The sequence below is a fragment of the Aptenodytes forsteri genome, unplaced genomic scaffold, assembly GCF_000699145.1.
Source record: "Aptenodytes forsteri isolate BGI_AS27 unplaced genomic scaffold, ASM69914v1 Scaffold16, whole genome shotgun sequence".
NCBI classification, from domain to species: Eukaryota; Metazoa; Chordata; class Aves; order Sphenisciformes; family Spheniscidae; genus Aptenodytes; species Aptenodytes forsteri.
This window is the reverse complement of record NW_008794753.1, coordinates 763,464-771,929: the sequence shown is the minus strand read 5'-3', so window position 1 is coordinate 771,929 and position 8,466 is coordinate 763,464.

The following is an 8,466-nucleotide window of genomic DNA, read 5'->3' as shown; positions in this document are numbered from 1 at the left end:
CCCCTCCCCCCTCCCTGCGCTCATTAATAATGTACTGTAAATGAAAGCGCGCTCTCTTCTCATAGAGTTCGTCCTGACTTTCAAGGCCGGAGCCACCTGCTGCGTCGAGGCGTACCGTCCCCTCCCTCCCCTCCCTGCGCTCATTAATAATGTACTGTAAATGAAAGCTAGCACAGCGCTCTCTTTCTATATCTAATCACAGCACGGAGAATTATAGCTGCTCCGAAACAAATATTTATACTTTCTCTGGATGGCTTTCGGGGGCCCTCGCAGTCAGCGACTGCGGAGGCAAGGCAGCGAGGTGGGCTGATGCTTATTTGGATAGAAGATGGCGTGTCCCTGGCCTGAAGGTGACCGCGTGCCAATCCATCTTCCTCACTTGATAGAATTAAATGCACAAAGCCCCGTGTATTGCAGGGGGATCAATAACACTGCGGTGCCAAGAAGAGACACGTTCCCTCTTGCCACACGCGAGCCAGGCTCCAGCTGGTGAAACCCTCAGCCCCTCAGTTTCCAATAACGCGTGAGCCCACCGGGTTTTCTTCCTTGCAGCTTCCCACGAAGCCCTCAGTAATGCATCCCACGGTCACAACCAGCAGCAAAATGTGCCAGGCTCAAGAGAGCACCAGAGCCAGGGGGGCTCAGCTGGCAGAGAGGGCTCTGCACCATCACATCCCGCATCGACCGACCGCCGAGGTAACTGTGCAATATTGGGAATCGGGGGGGGGGGAAGGGGGGGTGTAATCGGGACCTCAAGTTAGGGGGAGAGGGGGGGGGGAGAGGGGGGGGTGTAATAAGGACCTCAAATAAACTCCCCGCCAGAAGCAGCTGTTAGTTCATGTGCTGCCACCCAGGGCTGTAAATGCCCTTGGCCGGCTTTTGCCCCAGTCTGTGCCAGCCTAGCCTCTGCTAATAAGTAATTAGGAGATAATTAACATTTGTAGCATACAGTGGGAAACATCTGGGCCTGATAACAAATGAGGAGCCTTTGAGGGCGATTACTGGGGTCCGGAGGAAGGAGAGCTGTAGGTGGCTCGGTGGAGCATTGTGCTGGTGGGGACGGGCTGGGGACCAGCAGGCATGGGCTGGGGACCAGAGGGGATGGGCTGCGACAGCCCAGGGGGAGCTCCAGGGATGGGGACGGGGACGCCTCTTCCCACCCTCCTCCCAAGCAAGGGTGGGAAAGCATCATCGTTCCCCCCTGGAAGAGGGTTTCTCAGTCAGGAGCCAATCGTTCAGAAGCGACCCAGACTCGGAGGAAAAAGAGAGGGCATTTGGTGGAGCTGGAATTTATTTCGTATGACTCCTACTTAATTAAGTACTTCATTTGCATAACCTTGTGCAGTTACTCACTTCTGTCATCATGAAATTCAGCCATGTGCAAACAGTTAGCAAAAATAACACACATAACTCAAACTTATGTTTGTTGTAAAAACGGTTTTACACGATGCGGTTAAACGGGCCTGACATACAGCCCAGAACTGTCTTTCCTTCTCCTTTAAAGAGAGGAATAAATGTCTGCATTGATTTCCAGGAAAATTATTTTAGATTTTGCTCGGCTCCATCGGCTCCTCTTCGGCAGATTTCCCTTTCTGATTGCTCTGCTGCGAAGCTCTGCAGTGGAGGGGGAGACACTGGGCTCCCCACAACCACTCACACATCTATTTCCCTGTAAGTTAGCAAAAGGCCAAGCCGAGGGGTCCTTAAGGCCTAATGTAACCTTATTAAACCTTTCCCTTGCTCTTAAAGGTTACCTGTGTTCAGGTCTCTCCAGCCTTTTAACTAGTAGCATGTGTGTCGAATAACGAAGAACCCAAAAATACATACGTGCGCATACAGATACATATTTTTAGGCCTGCTCTGACCTTCTGCAGCTTGCTGCCGTCCTCCCCATGTGACACCAAGAGAAATATCCCCAGTGACACTCGGCAGCCGCTCATGAGTGGCCTGCGAGCAAGCAGCACCGCGCCGCGCGGGCTTGTTGGCTTTCAGGCGGACGGTGCAGCCGGGGGGGGGGATTAGCACTGCGGGATGCTTGGCAAACCCAGCTGACATTTCCCAGCATGACATTAATAAAGGTGGGCTTGAGCGATGAAAAAGAGCTCTGGAGGCGCTGGGGGAGAAGCCGGAGCATCATTGAGGAGGGGGACTCCGGGGTCTGCCAGATCCTGCCCTGCTTTTTCCTTTTCTCGCCCGCAGTGGAGTGATGCTTAAAACCACGGCAGCAGCAGCCTGTCCCGGGGCTGCAGCGCGTGGCTCTGCACAAGCCTCTGCCGGTCCCCAGACTCCCCACTGCCCACCACCATGGGCGAGCAGACTTTCTCCAGCCTGGCATTTCTAGGGCACCCGTGGCCACGGCGGCTTGAGCAGCGGCTGCCGAAAGACTCGTTGCCTCGTGGACCGATGCTGCAGCTGAGCTCTCCTGTGGCTTCAAAAGGGCCCAGCATGGAGAAAAGCATCATCCCAGGCAGAAGCTTTTCACCGATATCTGAAGGTTTCAGAGGTGTTTGCAAAGTTTTAATGTGTTAAGCATGAATAGGTCCTGTTTGCTGGACTCTCCGCCACCCCTGCATGGCTGCAGCATCGTTGCTGAGCCCGGAGGTCAGGGGTTTATTTCCAGGCAGCCAAATGCCAGCTCACCCTTGGATGTATTCACCATGGAAAACTCATTTAAACGTGCTCTGAGAGGCTCCGGTAAGCAGCCGAGCCTGGGATGCCTCATGGGACACGCAGATGGGGTTGCACACCGCACAGGGGAGCCGCTGCTCTCAATCACCTCATTATCAATATTAGCAAAGAGCAACAAACCCCCCCTGTGCCCTCATCTCCTCTGCCCGGGGACCCGCACGGCTGCATGGTCCCACTGCTGCATCGCCAGGAACACGCACACTTGTTTCTTACGGCGGAGGAAGAACAGTTCAAAATGTCTATAAATAGCCGGGAAGGTAAATGCATTAACCTTATCTTGATCCCAGAGTGTAATTACATAAGGCCTGGCTCCCAAGTAAATTAGTACATTAATAACAATTTTGTTCCTGTAATTACTATCATTTCTTAGATCTTGCAGCTATTTGCTAATTCAGCCACGCGTGCGAGGGCATTTCCACCGCCGAACCCACCGCCGCCTGCAATTGCCCAGCCTTGGACAAACAGCTCTGTGCAACGCACAGGCTCTCAGGAAACCTATTTTCGGACTACAAAGACTGTTCACAGTTTAAATAAAGCTGCTACAAACAAATCAACCTGATTCTTGTTCAGTGAAAGGGTCAGGTTGGTCCCCACCTGAAGATAAGTGCTTCTGCTGGCCAGAAGCGGGAAGCGGGGGCGGGGGTCAGCTCCGATGCGCAAGAATAACTTAAACCGAAGGCCTGTTCCAGGCGCACGTGCGCGAAGGAGCTGCACAGCGCGGGATGTACCAGCGCGGTGTGAGGCACCGAGAAAGGGGCATCGGCAGTGACAAGGAAACATAGCTGGGGAAGGAGACGACATTTTTCACAAGGTGCAGACACCAGTCGCAGGAAGAGGTCCTGGGAGCTCCGCCGGGACTGCCCAGGGAGAAACCCGCATTCATCAAGCTATTCTTATCCTCCCCCCTGTTCACATACGGCTCCTGGTGGCGGTGGGGACAGGCGCCAAGCCCAGTGCATTGCAGGCAAAGCAGAGAGGCTGTGGCAGCGCCAGTATGCCCAGACCAAAGATGCCGGGTCCACCAACGGCAGCATGTGGCAGACGCGGCTGCGGAGCCGCCGGGTGCTTGGGGACCCCCAGCCCCCAGGCCCCCCCCCCCGTGGGCCATCCCTGGGAGGGTGCCTCTCCATCGGCTCTGGAGGAAGAAGGAGCATCCACTCGGATCTCCATGGAAACCCGCACTGAGTGGCGGGGAAGGCTTTAATTTGAAGTGCTGGTTTGGCTGAGACCCTGGGAGCAATCAGCAGGAGATGAGCTGCATTAAGAAGCAGCAGGGGTGGGATGCTTCTCCGAAAATGGGTGCCAAAAGAGTATCTGATACCAATAGGCTTGAAAACCTGCTTCCGAAAGGCAGGGAGCTGAGCTGGGCAAGCCTGTCGCAGCAAAGGATTTATTTAATTCATTTGGCCCCTTTTTTCTCTGCGCAAATTATCCATGAAAAGACTTTGATGATTTTTTTCTTTCTGAATTTGTCTATTAATCTGAAGCGAGGGGGCAGATGGTCTGCACAGGCAGAGCTCAGAGCATCCTCCGGCACGCACTGTGGGCGAAGGCAGACCCTGCCGCCATCCCCACGCTGCGGGGACCTCGGCCACCAGTCCGCCAGCCCAGTGAAACACCCCAGCTTTGCAAAACCTGTTCTCGAGAAATATGCAGGCCTCTGGTTTTGGGGCAGGTATTCCCAGGGTCAAAAAGCTGGCACTGGCTGCACCGTGCTCTTCCACGGTCAGCAGTAAGTACACGGGGCTCACCCAGGAGGAGGTGAGACTCCAGATTAATTATTTCCAGTTTGCCAGTGTTGGAGTTAATGACCAATAATTAACACGGATGGGACGGGACGGGACAGGATGAGATGGGATGGGATGGGATGGGATGGGATGGGATGGGATGGGATGGGATGGGATGGGATGGGATGAGGAGCTGCACGGAGCCAGAACCCAGGGCCGTTGGTGATGCTCAAGCACCCATCATCCGATGGTCTCCAGACAGAGACCCCTGAGGCCGAGCAGAGGCTTCCCTTCCACAGATCTCCGGGGGCTCCAGGGGTGGCATTGGGGGGGGTGCGGGTGCCGCCGTATCAACAGAGACAGGGAGAGCCCGGGGCAGAGAGCCCCTGCCTGCAGCTGACGCCTGTGCAGCCGGGCTCATGCCGGGCGAGGGCTGGCAGCGGATAATCCTGGAATTATCCCTCAGCAGCAGATGTAAATGTTAGCCTCTGTCCCAAGGGGAGTCTAAACCCGTGCTGAAGGCAGAGGATGGCTTTTATGATCAATTCTCTTTTACAGCCTTTCTCCAGCAAAGCAGGTGTAATGGCAGGGCATGGCTGTTCCCAAAACCCTGGGTGACACCGTGTCAGATGCCAGGAGGTGACTCACCAGAAATTTTAAGAGATTTCCAGTCACAGAAGCAAAGCCTGGTCCATCTGGCGCACGGTGGATAACCACATGTCCCATAACTTTGGGTAGGAAGGGTAACCCCTGCCCCTCCGGCTGCCCCGGCAGCCCCGCAGCAGGTTTTGTCCCAGGCTGGCACCGCGGGAGATGCCAGTAACAGCCCCCCCAGGCGATTTGCACAGGGCTGGTTTTCAGCAAACTCGCAGGTCTGGTCTTTAGAAAGGACACACCTTTCTTTAGGGAGAAGATACAAAGCACGGAAGTATGAGATGCTCCATCATACATGGGGCCGCACAGTAAAACTAGCAGAGACCTGGCATAGCCCTCTGGCATCTCCCGTTCCCATCTCCCACTCCATCCGTATTTTGGAGATAAACAGAAGGCCATAGCCTCTGAGGCTTTTATTCCAGGACTTTTCAATTTAATTATTGAAGTATGTTTCCCCCGAGATAAGATCTGCATGACATTTGATAAGCCGTACCTCCTGGCATAGTCCACTCTCCTCACGCACCAGCTACCAGCTGAATAGATTTGCAGAAGCTAATAAATGGGTCTTATTGCGGGAGGCAAAAACAACACCCCCAGGAGGAGTCTTGGGGCAGCTCCGTCGAACATCTCGTGGATGAGCAAGGGGGGTGGCAAGCCGGAGGAAAGCAAGGCGCAAATCAAATGTTAATCTGAGCTGGGAAGTGACGAATGGCTGTCAGTGCTCAGCTCATTGTGTCCCTAAAATCAAGTGCTCTCTAAGCGTGAATGCGGGGGTGCACTCTGCTGTACCTGCTTCAGAGACCTCCACGCTTCACTCCCGCTGACGAGCCAGACGATCCTGTCTCGCTCCCATGAACGCCTTGTCACCGGCCGCGGGGAGCTGCTACAGGAGTGGGAGCAGCCTCGCCAGAGGTGCTTTCATTGCAGTTTATATAAAAAGCTTAATAGTATTTGGAAATAACAGGTAAACACTCGATGCCTTTGACCTTCACCAAGATGGACGCTGCTTCCCACCTCTGTACAATAAATTAATTGGTAAATGACTACAAAGCCTCAATTCTTCATCAAATGTCAAGTCTGGGACAGAAAGAAGGGAAATTATTGAAAAGCAACCGGCAGTTTATAAATGCTACAAATTTCTCATTATGTAGCTGCGAATTATTATTAAAAACTAATCTGCATTTCAGCATTTGTCTACCTGCATAGAGCAGTCCGTGGTAGAGAGGCCCCGTCTCCTTCACCCGATGGCTGTAGAAAGCCCCATCAAAGACCCCAAAGCCCCTTGAGGCATTGCAAACTCGGAAGCCCCGCTCGACCTTAAACCCGGGCGGGAAACGAGCTCCGCAGGGAAGCAGCCGACATTTCTTATGGTGGATTTTGACGTGCATTTGTGAACATCGTCCCCAGCCGAGCACCCCCTCGCCACGGGTCCGGCTGCTGCAGCCCAGGCTGCAGAGGTGCTGCCCAAGAGCATCCAACTCCCTCCAGGCAAAGGCCACCGTTAGGATATTTCACCTCGGAGCTCAAAGGGATGGCTCCCATCACCCTCTTCCCAACAGGAGCTGATTAGATAGTGAGGATGTTTTGAAAATGCCCTTCACATTTCATCCATCCCGGCTGAATGGGAGTGCAGCAGCCGCAGCTCGGAGGCTTTTCATCTCTTCTGCCAGCCCTCCTTTCTGCTGAAGATGCTAATAAAATGCATTTCCTACAGCCATTGTTTCACTTACGGAACCTTCAGCCTGATTTTGATGGAGTGCGCTTAATATAGTTGTTCTTGTTGTAGAAAGGACTTTGAGCCTGGTATTTGACAGCCTTGATCTTAAAGAAATCCATTAGGACCAGCTTTATCTCCGGGTTTTGTAGCCATTAAATCGGTTTTTTATCAAGTCGGTGGTGCGCTTTCAGGAAGACATATGGGAGAAATGGGGAGTAAACCTCCCAAACTCCAGTGCTGGGACTGCTGTGCCGTATTTGGGCTACATGTTAATAACCAAAAGGGGATTTTTCTCTGCGGAAGAACATCTTACACCTCACTTTGGAGAAGTACAGGGCCTGAACTTCCAGCCGTCAAGAGAGAATTGTAATTGGCCTAATAAATATTCCTTAGCATATTCCCTCTGGAAGGTGAGCACTGGGAATCGCGTCTGACTTCAGACACAGGACATCCACTGGTCCCGGTACCGGCAGCCGCAGGGACTACAGGTTCATGTCCTGTTGGAAAAACCTTTTCTTCCTTCTCAGATAGGAAAATTAATGATCATTGAAGATAAAGCTTTCAAAAGAAAGCTTTTTCTAAAAGACAAGGTGCCGGGACCCCAGCTGGGGCGAGGTGGAGCCAGGCACGGCCCGGGCTGCACCGTGGGAAAGTCGGGATGCTGTCTCTGTCAGGCAACAGATCTTAGTTTTTCAGATTTTCCTCTGGAAAACCATGCTGATGAAAGGGGAGGGCAGAGCCCGGGCTCGGTTTGCCTGACCCTGCCAATAAGCCCAGAGGGGAGCCCGCGCCACCCCAGGAGGAGCCTGCCACCCGTCTCCATGATGCTCTGGAGCAATTTGCTTGTCTTAAAGCTAATATATAATTACTACCGGCAACTATTTCTTCACCATGAAGCCCAACGGCTCTCTGGAGTAAACTTCTACAAGTTTTCTGAAACACATTCTCTAACAAGGAGCAAAATGTTTCAAGTTGTGCTGAAGGAAAGGCTGCAAGCGCTCGCCAGCACCCCTGGCACGCAGCCGCTCAGCGCGGGAGCAGGAGCAGGAGCAGGTGGGGATGAAAAGGACACTTGTCCCACTAATGGCACGAGAATGTCGAGATGATCTTTGGCAACGCTGGCCAGCGGCTCCCATGCCTTCTCCTCACTTTCCAGTACATTTTCGCTCTCCCCATGCAAAGGCACTTTTCCCCAAGGAAGGCGATGGGGAGAGCCGGCAGCCGAGGGAATGCTCTGCCTTCGCCCGAGCCACGGAGCTGGGGGCTCCTCTGCCCACATGCTGCTGGTGCATCTGAAGGGCTTCTCCTCTGAGGGCAGCCGGGGCCACGGGGCCCAGGAGGGCATTCAGCTTCTCTCGGGTGAAATGTACTGTTAAATTAAGAAAGGAAGAGATGTGTGGTGCTTGGAACCTGAGAGAGCAATTATTGAACCTGCAGCCAGAGATGGTTTGTGCAACCTCGTTAAAGGTGGCTTGAGAAAAACAAAGTTGCCGCATCTGCATATAACATACAAATATATATATATATATATGAGATGCTTTGCATCGCATGCATCAAAGTGAGCAGAGCAGTACTCTGAAAGGTAGGAAAGTCAGCCAGAGCTGACGACCCACCGCACGGCTCCCACGGAGCCGCCAGCAGCCTGGCGGCAGCCGGAGCCGCCACCACCGGCGGGGTGAA